This window comes from Triticum dicoccoides, chromosome 2B (genome assembly GCF_002162155.2).
Source record: "Triticum dicoccoides isolate Atlit2015 ecotype Zavitan chromosome 2B, WEW_v2.0, whole genome shotgun sequence".
NCBI classification, from domain to species: domain Eukaryota; kingdom Viridiplantae; phylum Streptophyta; class Magnoliopsida; order Poales; family Poaceae; genus Triticum; species Triticum dicoccoides.
Genome location: NC_041383.1, coordinates 761226867 through 761241509, shown reverse-complemented (window position 1 = coordinate 761241509; position 14643 = coordinate 761226867). Strand labels below are relative to the sequence as shown.

At 47.1% G+C, this 14643-nt stretch overlaps 1 pseudogene; it reads right to left on the bottom strand.

The window, feature by feature from the left end:
* Positions 1 to 2156: 2156 nt before the first annotated feature.
* LOC119361345 overlaps positions 2157 to 14643 on the bottom strand; it is a 45406-nt pseudogene continuing 32919 nt past the window's right edge.

Genomic DNA, 14643 nt, shown 5'->3' with positions numbered 1-14643 from the left:
GCGCAGTTTCTCTTTGCATCGGCAATGGCCCGACCTAGATCATCAACGGGCTCATCTGATGCCTCTTCTTCAGCTTCTTCCCGCATTGCCGGCTTAGCTTCTTCCCGCATTACCGGCTCAGCTTCTTCCCCCATTGTTGTATCATCATATTCAGGGAACCCATGGCCAGGATAGCTGTCGTCGTCCTCTTCTTCTTTATTGTCTTCCATCATAACCCCTCTTTCTCTGTGCTTGGTCCAAACATTATAGTGGGGCATGAAACCAGACTCAAACAGGTGGACGTGAATGGTTCTTGACGTAGAGTAATTGCGACCATTCTTACAGCCAGCACATGGACAAGGCATAAAACCATCCGCCCGCTTGTTTGCCTCAGCCGCAAGCAGAAAAGTATGCACGCCCTCAACGAACTGGGGAGAGCATCGGTCATCGTACATCCATTGCCGGCTCATCTTCATTACACAACACCGAATAGACCAAATTAATACAAGTTCATACATAAAGTTCATACAACACTTAAATGCAACAAACAAATAACTCTCTAGCTAAAGCATTTAAATGCAACAACAAATGCGATCAAGATCGCAACTAAGGTAACAATTGATCCAACAGCATAATGATACCAAGCCTCACTATCGATGGCATATTTTCTAATCTTTCTAATCTTCAAGCGCATTTTCTCCTTCTTGATCTTGTGATCATCGATGACATCGGCAACATGCAACTCCAATTCCATCTTCTCCCCCTCAATTCTTTTCAATTTTTCTTTCAAGTACTTGTTTTCTCTTTCAACTAAATTTAACCTCTCGACAATAGGGTCGGTTGGAATTTCCGGTTCACATACCTCCTAGATAAAAATATCTATGTCAACTTGATGGGCATAATTTGTCATCAACACGAAATGCAACAAATAGTTTTAAAAGAGAATATACCACATCCGAATCATAACAAGGACGAGGGCCGACGGGGGCGGATATCAAAACCATGGCACTATGTATAACAAACAACGTACGGGTAAGATAATTATTATACGAGTAACTATATATCCAAATCACACAAACATCAATTTTTTATATAAAATTTCATGAACAAGAGGCTCACCACAAGGTGGTGCCGGCGACGGGACGGTGCGGGCGATCGACGGTGGTTACGACGGAGATTTAGAAGGCACTAGTAAACCACACCTACATATGCAAACTAAGTGTTATTTTAACCTCAAATTGCATATAAATCAAATACTAGCACATATATATATTTCCTCCCAAATTACTAAACTCACAAATTAATAACTATATAAAGCATTGCAAGAGCTAATATAGCAATGAGAGATGAAAGGACAAAGTTGCTAACCTTTGTGATCATTTGAATGGATGGGGGCCTTCAAATCTTGACAAATTTTGGGCAAAATGTGTGATGAGCTCGAGAGGAAGAGGGGAAGAACAGAGAGGAGAGGGGAAAGGGGAAGAACAGAGCGAGCTCGGGTGGACGAAGGGTTTATGTAGGACGACCTTTAGTACCGGTTCGTGCCAAGAACCGGTACTAAAGGTGCTGGAGGGGGCCCAGACTGACAACATCCTGCCACCACTCTCATTAGTACCGGTTCGTGGCACGAACCGGTGCTAAAGGTTAGCCACGAACAGGTACTAATGAGAGCGGCCCGGCTAGCCGTTGGAACCGGCACTAATGTATACATTTGTGCCGGCTCAAATACAAACCGGCACTAATGTGCTTCACGTTTGACCCATTTTCTACTAGTGTATACCATACTCTCATGCTCTTACCTATGTAATATACCAAAATATGCTACTGTTAGGTCGAACCCTAGCTATTGAGGAGCGAGAGGGGGATGGGAGGGGCTACGGGGCAAAATTTTGGGATTTGTTTGCCCACAAGTTAATGGGCCAGCAAGGATTAATCGGCCTGACAAGTTAACATGATGAATATGTGCTATTCGATTCGGCCACCCTACGAGTAGTGATTAACTGGCTCATTGACTGATTAATCGAACGAATTCTTGAACAGTGAGTTTACGACGCACAGCAAAGTAGTCATTCTCAGTGCAGTGCCTATTCCTCGACAATTTCCATGCCTGCGAGGTCAGCTGACATGAACTCGCCCTCTGTCGTGAACACGACGCCCGCAGCCTTGACGATCTTCTTCTATGGAATCTGGACGATCTTGCGCTGGTCGTCGCCGGTGAGCCCCTAGTCGAAGATCTCAAGGTTCTCCTCGAGCCTCTGCTTGCTGAAGCTCTTGACGATTGGGGTCACTCCTTGCTCGTAGATCCACCTCAGTGCCACCTGAATGAATGAAAATAAAGAGGAATCCGTTAGCTAGTGTCATACAGACTAGAAGTTGGCAAGTTGCCAGGAGAAACATGGCGCGCGCGTTTTTCCCCCGAAACCTAGGGTTCTCTGGCGGCGCTAGGGTTTGGAGTGGAAACCGATCGGCGGCCGCGGAACTCATCAGCGGGCCGCCACGAGGACTCGGCCAGGGGTATGGCTACACCACCAACGGCGGAGGCGGCGCGAGGAGACTCTGGTTCGACCAACCCTCGCTCGGCGAGGGAGAAACTAGAGGAAGCCCTGGGGAAGCTGGATACTCCCCTCGTGATAGATGACCGACGGGACGGTGCTCCGGCGAAGTGGCTGCTAACAGGGAAGGTTCTATACCGAAACCTGTATCATATTCACACCATTGGCAACGCTTTGCGACCGGCTTGGGGAAACCCTAGAGGACTGCAATTCCGATCAACTGGCCCGAACACCTTTGTCGCTGAATGTGAAGCCCAGCGTGATCGAGATAGAGTATGGGCGGGATCGCCATGGACATCAACAAGAACGCAGTCATCCTGGCTGAGTACGACGAGTGCATGCGCCCTGATGAGGTTAAGTTTGATCGGCGACAAGTGTGGGCTAGGGTTTTGAATTTACCCTACAATCTGCAAGATGATGCATGGAGCCTCCCAATAGCACAGATGATTGACAAGGAGGTGCAGATAGCTAAGTTCGACCACAATGGAGGCTATCTCCGAGCAAGGGTTTCTGTGGATGTCAATAAACCGCTCCAGAGATGGGTGCTAATAGATTCGACGAGGAGGAAGAAGGTGGATCCCTATGACATACAATATGAGCAGATCCCATACTTCTGCTTCTCCTGTGGTAGGCTGGGCCACTCGGATCTCTACTGCTCTAACCCTGGTTCACAAGATGACAAGGGAGAGCTGCCGTTTGGGCCGTCTTTGCGAGCTCGAAGAGACTAGATATCCAGAAAACAGCGATAACTCTTCTAGGGGACAGAAGTCTGATCAGGGCAGCAAGCAAGAGACAAGAAACTCTAGAACAAAACCTAAGCAAGATGGGGGGGAAGAGGTGATTTCTCCCCTGAAGAACAAAGAAAACGTGCGTTACAAGAGGAAAGAGGGACCGAGAGCAGTTTACAAACCCAGGCAGTTGCTTCTGACGGCGGTGCAAAACCCTGGAGAACTTGAACCTAGCACGAGCACTGCAGGGGGAGAGGATGATGAGGATCTGGTTCGTGAACCAAAGAAGAAGAGGCCAACGCCTGAAAATTCGGTAGAGACTGTTGATCGGTCCTGCCCATCCCAATGAGTTGCTTATCATGGAACTGCCGGGGGCTTGGGAACCCCGAGGCGGTTCATGAGCTTCGCAGCATTGTGAAGCTTCAAGGACCCACTCTTCTCTTCGTCATGGAAACAAAAATCAAAGGGAAGAGAGTTGAGGACTTACGGAGGCACCTTGGCTTCGGCGGGTGTTTTGCCGTAGATAGTGTAGGCCTTAGTGGAGGCATTGGACTTTTTTGGACACAGGAATTTATTGTCGAGCTAAAGAACTTTAGTTCAGGACATATTGATGCAATGGTTAAATATAAGGACCAAAATTCTTTTGAATGGAGGTTCACTGGTTTTTATGGAGCGCCTCGAGCTGAAGATCGACACCACAGCTGGCGTTTCATGCGTACTTTGTATGCCACGCCGCATGAGGCATGGATTTGCTTGTGTGATTTTAATGAGACTCTCTTCGCCAACGAACACTTCAGTCGGTCTGCTAGACCAGAGAGACAAATGAGAGCGTTCAGAGAAGTCACCGATGAAGTGGCCCTCCAAGATTTGGGGTGGTCAAGAACAACGTACACTTGGGATAATCGGCAATCAGGTGACGCAAATGTCAAGACGAGGCTTGACAGAGTTTTTGCTAATAAACAGTTCCGGCAACATTTCCATCATATCAGAGTCAGACACTTGCCGTCGGTAGAGTCTGGTCACTGTTTTGTTGTAGCGGAGATAAAGGAAAATTTGATGACCACGTCAAGAGCAAAACGACAGTTCAGATATGAGAACGTGTGGGCATCGCATGTGGACTATGACCGCATTGTTGCTACTGCTTGGCAGGAGACAAATAGAGGATCGGGCCTCCAGGGTATAGCAGATTCACTGACACATATGAAGGCGATGCTAGAACCTTGGGGGCGCGAATTTGGCTTCTTGATGAGGCGGGTTAGACAGCTGCAAAAAAGGCTAGACAACTTAAGGTGTCGATCGGTGGGTCGAGGACCAACTGACGAAGAGAGGACAGTGGTTTGCCAGCTGTGTGAGGCTCTCCAACAGGAGGAGATTTGTCTTTGACAACGGTCCCGCGTCCCCTGGCTCAGAGAAGGAGACCGTAACACGTCATATTTTCAAGCACAGGCGGCGCAGAGGAAGCGTATCAATAAAATTCAGGGTTTATGCCGATCTGATGGTTCGTTTTGTGCCACTGAAGAGGAAGACAAGAGCGAGGTTCAGGCATTCTATCAAAATTTGTATCAGTCTCAGGGATTCATGGATGCAACCGAGCTTCTTAACCATGTGCCAGTGAAGGTCGCGGATGATATGAACGTGCAACTTACGAAGGCCTTTACTGCGGCGGAAGTCGGAACAGCATTGTTCCAAATGGCACCCTCCAAAGCACCGGGAGTGGATGGCTTTACTGCGGGGTTCTATCAGCGTCATTGGAGTTTATTGGGTGATGTTGTAACCGCGGCAGTTCTGGACTTTTTGAATGGAGGAGAACTACCAGTGGGATTGAATGACACCTCAATCACTTTGATTCCAAAGGTACGACACCCTCAGTACATCTCACAATATAGACCTATTGCTTTGTGTTCGGTTCTGTACAAGATTGCTTCAAAGTGTGTGACTAACCGAATGAGGGAATTCATGGATGAGATCATTAGTGAAGAGCAAAGCTCTTTTGTTCCTGGACGTCTGATAACTGATAATGTTTTAGTGGCATATGAAAGTGTGCACACAATGAGGAGACGGAAGAAAGGAAAAAACTACGCTTGTGCAATCAAACTAGACATGATGAAAGCATACGACCGAGTCGAGTGGCACTTTCTTGAGGCTATTCTGACAAAGTTGGGTTTCAACATGGTCTTTGTCCGGTTGATTATGAAGTGTGTATCATCAGTACGGTTCTCTGTTCGTGTTAATGGAGAGCTAATGCCCTTTTTCACTCCCTCCCGAGGACTGAGGCAAGGTGACCCAGCGTCGCTGTTCCTTTTCTTGCTTTGTGCGGAGGGCATGTCTTCTTTGTTAAAGTACTACAATGTCGGATACATTGACAGAGGCATAAGAGTCAGCTATCGATCACCTTGGGTGACACACTGTTTGCGGATGACAGTTTGATCTTCATCAGCGCAAACACCCAGAGTGCGGCGAGACTTAAGGAGATTTTGAGAATATATGGTGAGGCTTCGGGACAGTGTGTGAACCGTGCGAAGAGCGCCATATACTTCAGTTCGAACACACTGGCCCAGCTCAAACATCATTTGAAATCCATCCTCAACATCGATGTTGAGGCCTTTAGTGAGCGTTACCTGGGACTGCCCACGGCGGTTGGTCGCATCACGAGCGGGACCTTCGATCATATTGGGGAGAGAGCTCGCGGACGGATACAGGGATGGTCTGAAAAATTACTTGCATGCGCAGGTCGTGAAACTTTGTTGAAATCAATGGTTCAGGCTATCCCCACATATTCGATGAGCACTTTCTTACTATCGAAAAAGGTTTGCAAGAGCCTGACCTCACCAATGGCGAAATATTTTTGGAACAGCTCTATAGACAAGAATGCATTGCATTGGGTCTCCTGGAATGATCTAGCGACACCAAAGTGCAAAGGAGGGATGGGTTTTCGGGACCCTCATCAGTTTAATCTTGCGCTACTCGGAAAGCATGGTTGGTGGTTTATGACCAACTCTAATTTTCTGTGTGCAAGGGTCCTTAAAGGTCGCTACTTCCCGGATACAGAATTTATGCGGGCCACGGTGCCAAAGTCTGCATCTGCTACATGGCGAGCTATCATTGCAGGAAGGGAAGCTTTGCGTGCGGGTCTCATTAAGAGAGTCGGAGACGGGAACTCCATTGACGTGTGGGCTGATAAATGGATCCCTGGGACAATCTCGATGACACCGCTGCTGAAACATCCGAACACTTTAGTTCGGACAGTCTTGGATCTTATAGATCCTGAGAACTGGTCATGGAGGCATGAGCTGATTCGAACTACATTCATTGCTCCCGATGCTGATGCCATTCTAAACATCCCAATCAGGAGGGCCGGAGGTGATGATTCTTATGCTTGGGCTTTTGAAAGATCAGGCAACTACACTATTAAGTCGGCGTACCGTGCTCTAGTGACTCGGAACGAGCGTGTTTCTCTAGGGGAAGGGGCGGTTACCGGTGCTTCAACAGATGACAAACAGATGTGGGCTTCCCTGTAGAAACTCAAAGTGATCCCAAAGGTACGAGTGTTTTGGTGGAGGGTACTACGAGGGATTTTACCGGATGAGTGCACTCTCAAATACCGTCATATTGCAGTTTTAGACACTTGCAAGGTTTGTTTGGCAAAGGAGGAGGATCTTATGCATGCCCTCGTCCAATGCTCGCATGCACGCCGCTTCTGGGATGAAGCGTGTGCATGGTTTGGCCTTCGGCTACCTCGCTTACACCCACGTTCATGGGCCAGAGACATCCTATGTGGAGACCGAGTCAAGGATGAAGATCGAGGAAAGATTATCACCATCATGTGGACGATTTGGCATTCTCGAAATCGGATCAAGCATGGGGAAGAAGGAAGGGATCCAAAAGCCGCCATCAGGGCGACTAGAGAGGCTCTCGCACTGCTGGAACTGCCTAGATCAGTTCCCATCTTGCTACCAGGGCATGGCTGGCGACCACCCGAGCCAGGGATGGTGAAGATCACGACGGATGGTACACTTAACATCGCGGAAGGAAGAGGAGGGGCGGGTGGTATAGCCCGTTCCGCGTCCGCACTGTTGGGATCATGGTGCAAGCCGTTTGGTGAGATCTCTGACCCTTTTTTAATGGAAGCTATATCAATGCGGGAAGGAGTTCTATTTGCAAAGCTTCGAGGCCTCTCGCATGTGATAATGGAGACAGATTGCCAGGAGTTGGTACAACTCTGGAACACTCGCCACAATTCGCGTTCGATTGTGGCTCCTATCTTAGATGAAATAGGAGAGCTAGCTTTTGATTTTTCTTTTTTTGAGATCCAGCATGTAACCAGGTCAGCAAACTTGTCGGCGCATCTCTGTGCAAAATGTGCATGCACTTTGAATGTGACCGACTACTGGCTTGACGAGACTCCTAGTTTCTTGGTAAGCAGCCTTCTAGCTGATTGCCGGGACAACTCTTTTGTTGAATAAAGCTCTCTGATTTGCCCGCAAAAAAAAAACATGGCGCGCGCGCACCTGTGCGACGGTCTTTCCTCTGGCCATGGCGATCTCCGCAAGCACCTCGGAGTCCAGCACGGCGTTTCCGGCGCCCAACCAGTTCTGCCCTCCCAATGGTGAGTAGGTCGCGACGTGGATGCCCCGCAAAGTCTCTTTTACCCGTTCAGGGATGTACCAGCAAACGATCCGCCGTTCGCTTGGTTCGTGATGCGTGCATAGTTGTGGCCCACCTTTTGTATAGCACTGTATTTCTATTACCCACCTCTAGTATATCACTGTAGTATGTCAGGAGGATGGCCCACTATTTGTACTCGTATGTCAGCTTTGTCAGCCCAGCATGCATGCAACCTTTTTCCTCTCTCCCCGCTCCCAAACAAATCCATCTTTTTATTTTTGCTTACAATTTTAGATGGTCATCATATTTCACATTAAAATTTTATTATAGATTTTTTTTATAGATTCAAATTCCTTGCAACATGATCTTCAAAACAAGATCAATCTTGAATATTTTTAAATTAGATTTCAAAATAACATGTTTCATAGTCTTCAAAAAATATCTCATTTCATAGATTTCACTTGGTTCAAAAAATAAATTTCACTAAGTTCATAGATATAAATTATTTCAAAGAATTGAAACATATTTTTTGTAACGAGTGAAATCACTTTTTACAAACAAGTGAAATATAGTACGGTTGCTTCCCTCTAAGGTGGAACGCTCCCCTACCAATGCATTTTGACATCCCACAGCTTCGGCAGATCGCTTAGCCCCGTTCAACTTCAGCGCAAGGGCGCTCGATCAGTGAGCTATTACGCACTCTTTAAAGGGTGGCTGCTTCTAGGCAAACCTCATGGTTGTCTTTGCACACCCACCTCCTTTATCACTAAGCGGTCATTTAGGGGCCTTAGCTGGTGATCCGGGCTGTTTCCCTCTCGACGATGAAGCTTATACCCCGTCGTCTCACTGGCCGACCTTGACCCCTGTTATTTTTGGGTCATATCTAGTATTCAGAGTTTGCGTCGATTTGGTACCTGAAATCGATTCAATTCTTATCTTCGATTTCGAACTCCGGCTGGATTCTTATGACCAAGAGCTATTTTATGGGTTAGAAGAATGGAAGGACAACGAGAAGATGGTTCGGTTGCTCCTGCTGGAATATTCCATTTATTTAATACTCCGACTCGCATAACCCCTAATTGCAATGTTGTTATTGCGGTTGGTCAGATCAATAAGACAACAAGGGAGTCAGAATATTCTGATAATAGCAAACAGGGCTTTGGAATCTATGGAAGGAGCCTTCAATGCTTCTCCAGTGTCAACCATTAGTCGATAACAGAATGAAATGCCACAATGAAGTTGAAAAAGAGAGTCATTAAAAAGAGGCATTCTTGAAAAAGAGTACAGATAATATGTTATGGATGTGAGGAGCCTCACCCAGTACTTTTCTTACAAAGCTCAAAAACTCTACTCTCCTTTCACAGCCAACCCACCCATTGCTTTTTCGAGCTCGATAAAAAGGAAAGTTCACGTGCCAATCCTTACCATTGGTAACTGTAATTACCAAGCCTAATCTTTCACTGAATACCGAGTAAAGCAAGGAAGAAAGAGGGAAGGAGCAGCTGTTTTCGAGCTAGGCTCGATCCCTTTTTCATCCACTTCTTGCTATTTGTAATTCTACTTGAATTAGTTCTTCCTAAGTTTAGTGAGGTGAGTACTGCATCAATAACTATAGAGGACTTGCTTTTCTGCTTGGCTCCCAGGGGAAGTTGGATTGGATAAGAGGAATTGAAGCGCAAGGAAGGCAGTCGGTATTCAAACAACTATTCAGAGTTCCCAACTCTGGGTAAAGGAAATCTTTACTTGACGACTGAACCAAATCCTTTGCCTTTATTTATTCTATTATTTTTATATAGATCAGATGAAAACAAAACAAAAATACTACTACGTTGGGACAATGACCCACCTTTCTCTACTCAACCTGTCATCTTCTCTCCTCGCTCCCTGGGACAAATAAGACTATTTATTAAGTGATAAACAAGAGAAACTAGTGATATTATTTAAGCTTCTGGCCATGTCTGATTGGCATTCAAGTCTGCCTTCCATTGCTTGAAAAGGCCTAGCACCGTAAGTAGCAATTGGCTATGTCCAAACTCAAACGTCGTATTTTATCTAAGCACAGGAGTCGTAATAAGGAAAGGAGACATAAGAATGGGAAGTATCCGCTAGTTATAACGTAGTATAAAGAGAGCTATTTCATGGATCTTGGTCACAATAAAAAGAATCCAATAATGATCTATCAACTAAATGAGTTGATTATATAATCCCGTATCTTCAAGGTTGTTAAGATGATTTAGTAGATGTGTCGGTATCGTTTTCATCTGCCATTGGGAGTGACTGCTTTGCTAATCTATCCTTTTATCCTTCTTTTTGGAGACAAGCACATATTACCGTAACCTAGTGATTAATATATCCTGTTGGTACTACTTCGTCGAGTAATCAATCCTTTTTCCATTCTTGTTCTGAGGTTGTCAGCTTCCTCCGATGGCACCACTTGTACTCTCTGCCGGAATCTGTAGACATAGTTTCTGGGCGTCTTTAAAAACAGATCGACATAGTTGTCACACACAAACCTGCGCAACGGCTTTGGAGTAAAAGAATCTCCTTCCCAGTCACACACATCATCTCGAGCGCGGAATCTACTACTCTAACAAGATACTCGGCTCGGGTAAATCATGCTTTCGTTATGCGAGGAAAGTGAAAGGAAAGAGGGAAAGGGAGACACTGGGCAATCCGGAATCGATGAAATCGCTGTTTTTTCGCCTTGTAATATGTCTGGTTACATTCCAAAGACAAATCAGACCAGGAGATAGATAAGCGCTATGGCGGACACATGAAATAAGAATTTGAAAAGTAATGATCAACTTTATGGATCCATAGGTAGATTCACTTGTGAAGCTATGGGATGGGACAAGATTCAAAAGTACCAAAAGTAAGTTAAGTGGGACACTGAGTTCATTGCTGCGATCGAGGGTCCAAAGCCAGCCAATTAAGGAACGCTAGCTATATGCTTAACACATGCAAGTCGAACGTTGTTTTCGGGGAGCTGGGCAGAAGGAAAAGAGGCTCCTAGCTAAAGTTGTCTCGCCCTGCTTCAAAACTACAGGGCGCGCGCTACGGCTTTGACCTAACGGCCTCTGTTTGCTGGAATCAGAATAGTTGAGAACAAAGTGGCGAACGGGTGCGTAACGCGTGGGAATCTGCCGAACAGTTCGGGCCAAATCCTGAAGAAAGCTCAAAAGCGTTGTTTGATGAGCCTGTGTAGTATTAGGTAGTTGGTCAGGTAAAGGCTGACCAAGACAATGATGCTTAGCTGGTCTTTTCAAATGATCAGCCACACTAGGACTGAGACACGGCCCGGACTCCCACGGGGGGTAGCAGTGGGGAATCTTGGACAATGGGTGAAAGCCCGATCCAGCAATATCGCGTGAGTGAAGAAGGGCAATGCCGCTTGTAAAGCTCTTTCGTTGAGTGCGCGATCATGACAGGACTCGAGGAAGAAGCCCCGGCTAACTCCGTGCCAGCAGCCGCGGTAAGACGGGGGGGCAAGTGTTCTTCAGAATGACTGGGCGTAAAGGGCACGTAGGCGGTGAATCGGGTTGAAAGTGAAAGTCGCCAAAAAGTGGCGGAATGCTCTCGAAACCAATTCACTTGAGTGAGACAGAGGAGAGTGGAATTTCGTGTGTAGGGGTGAAATCCGTATATCTACGAAGGAACGCAAAAAGCGAAGGCAGCTCTCTGGGTCCCTATCGACTCTGGGGTGCGAAAGCATGGGGAGCGAACAGGATTAGATACCCTGGTAGTTGATGTCTACTATACAACCTTCTTCTTGTAGACGTTGTTGGGCCTGCAAGTGCACAGGTTTGTAGGACAGTTGCAAATTTCCCTCAAGGGGATGACCTAAGGTTTATCAATCCGTGGGAGGCGTAGGATGAAGATGGTCTCTCTCAAGCAACCCTGCAACCAAATAACAAAAAGTCTCTTGTGTCCCCAACACACCCAATACAATGGTAAATTGTATAGGTGCACTAGTTCGGCGAAGAGATGGTGATACAAGTGCAAAATTGTGACGCCCCCGATTTAACCGTACACTAATCATGCATGCAAATGTGTACGATCAAGATCAGGGACTCACGGGAAGATATCACAACACAACTCTAAAACATAAGTAAGTCATACAAGCATCATAATACAAGCCAGGGGCCTCGAGGGCTCGAATACAAGTGCTCGATCATAGACGAGTCAGCGGAAGCAACAATATCTGAGTACAGACATAAGTTAAACAAGTTTGCCTTAAGAAGGCTAGCACAAACTGGGATACAGATCAAAAGAGGCGCAGGCCTCCTGCCTGGGATCCTCCTAACTACTCCTGGTCGTCGTCAGCGGGCTGCACGTAGTAGTAGGCACCTCCGGTGTAGTAGGAGTCGTCGTCGACGGTGGCGTCTGGCTCCTGGACTACAGCATCTGGTTGCGACAACCAGAAAGAAAGGAAAGGGGGGAAAAGGGGGGGAGAAAGCAACCGTGAGTACTCATCCAAAGTACTCGCAAGCAAGGAACTACACTACATATGCATGGGTATATGTGTAAGGAGGCCATATCAGTGGACTGAACTGCAGAATGCCAGAATAAGAGGGGGATAGCTAGTCCTATCGAAGACTACACTTCTGGTAGCCTCTGTCTTGCAGCATGTAGAAGAGAGTAGATTGAAGTCCTCCAAGTAGCATCTCCAAGTAGCAACTCCAAGTAGCATCCCCAGTAGCATCGCATAGCATAATCCTACCAGGCGATCCTCCCCTCGTCGCCCTGTGGAAAAGCGATCACCGGGTTGTCTGTGGAACTTGGAAGGGTGTGTTTTATTAAGTATCTGGTTCTAGTTGTCATAAGGTTAAGGTACAACTCCAAGTCGTCCTGTTACCGAAGATCACGGCTATTCGAATAGATTAACTTCCCTGCAGGGGTGCACCACATAACCCAACACGCTCGATCCCATTTGGCCGGACACACTTTACTGGGTCATGCCCAGCCTCGGAAGATCAACACGTCGCAGCCCCACCTAGGCACAACAGAGAGGTCAGCACGCCGGTCTAAATCCTATGCGCGCAGGGGTCTGGGCGCATCGCCCATTGCACACCTGCACGTTGCGTGCGCGTCCGGAAGCAGACCTAGCAACCTCCATTACAAAGGAAGTTGCGTTAATGCAGTCCAACCCGGCGCACGCCGCTCAGTCGCTGACGTCACGAAGGCTTCGGCTGATACCATGACACCGGGATACCCATAACTACTCCCGCGTAGATGGTTAGTGCGTATAGACCAAATGGCCAGACTCAGATCAAATACCAAGATCTCGTTAAGCGTGTTAAGTATCCGCGAACGCCGAACAGGGCCAGGCCCACCTGTCTCCTAGGTGGTCTCAACCTGCCCTGTCGCTCCGCCACAAAGTAACAGTCAGGGGCCGTCGGGAACCCAGGCCCACCTCTACCGGGATGGAGCCACCTGTCCTTTCAGCCCCCTCATCAGAATCACTTGCGGGTACTCATTGAGCTGACCCGACTTTAGTCACCATCTGTATAGTATGTATGTATGTATAGCATATACCCGTGATCACCTCCCAAGTGATCACGGCCCAATAGTATAGCAAGGCAGACTGACAAGAATGTAGGGCCAATGATGATAAACTAGCATCCTATACTAAGTATTTAGGATTGTAGGTAAGGTATCAACAGATGTAGCAACAATGTCAGGCTATGCATCAGAATAGGATTAACGGAAAGCAGTAACATGCTACACTACTCTAATGCAAGCAGTATAGAGAAGAATAGGCGATATCTGGTGATCAAGGGGGGGGGCTTGCCTGGTTGCTCTGGCAAGAAGGAGGGGTCGTCAACTCCGTAGTCGAACTGGGGTCGCCGGCAGTCTCGGGGTCTACCGGAAACAAGTAATGAAGGGGGAACAAAATAAATAATAGAGCAATCAAATGTAACACAAAGCAAGACGCGGCAATATGCGGTGCTAGGGGTGACCTAACGTAGTAGGAGGTGATACCGACGAAGGAGGGAAACATCCGGGAAAGTATCCCCGGTGTTTCGTGTTTTCGGGCAGAGGAGCCGGAGGGGGAAAGTTGCAAGTTTGATATGCTAGGGGTGTGTGGCGGACGAACGGGTTGCGTAACCGGATTCGTCTCGTCGTTCTAAGCAACTTTCATGTTGAAAATATTTTAATCTGAGTTACAGATTAAAAGATATGATTTTCTAAAGATTTTATTAATTTCTGGAATTTAATTAATTATTTAATTTAATTTGAAAAAGGATTTATGACATCAGCATGATGTCATGCTGACGTCAGCAGTCAATAGGGGTTGACTGGGTCAATCTGATGGTGGGACCCGGTTGTCATTGTCTAAGACTAACTAATCAGGTTTAGTTAGTCTAACTTAAATGATTAGGTTTAATAACTACAATTAATTAGGTTAACTAATCAGGATTAATTAAGTTAATTAATTCTTTTAATTAATTAATTAATATTTTAATTATTTTAGTTACTTATTTATTTATTTATTTTAAAATGTTTTGGAGTGGGGCCCATTGTCATAGGGCCACTGGAGCCTATGCGGGCGTGCGGGTTACGGGCGCCACCCGAACGGGCGATGGCCCGAGTGGGGGGGCGAGCCCGACAGGGGGGAAAACGGGGCGAGGCCACCGGGCGCCACCGGCGGACGGCCGCGGCGCGGCAGCCATCGAGGAGCCCCGGCGGAGGCAGCCAGCATGGCAGTGGCAGGCACGGTAGCCCGGGGCGGGGCCGGCAACGGTAGGGAGGCGGAGGGAGCCAGGACGCGGCCACGG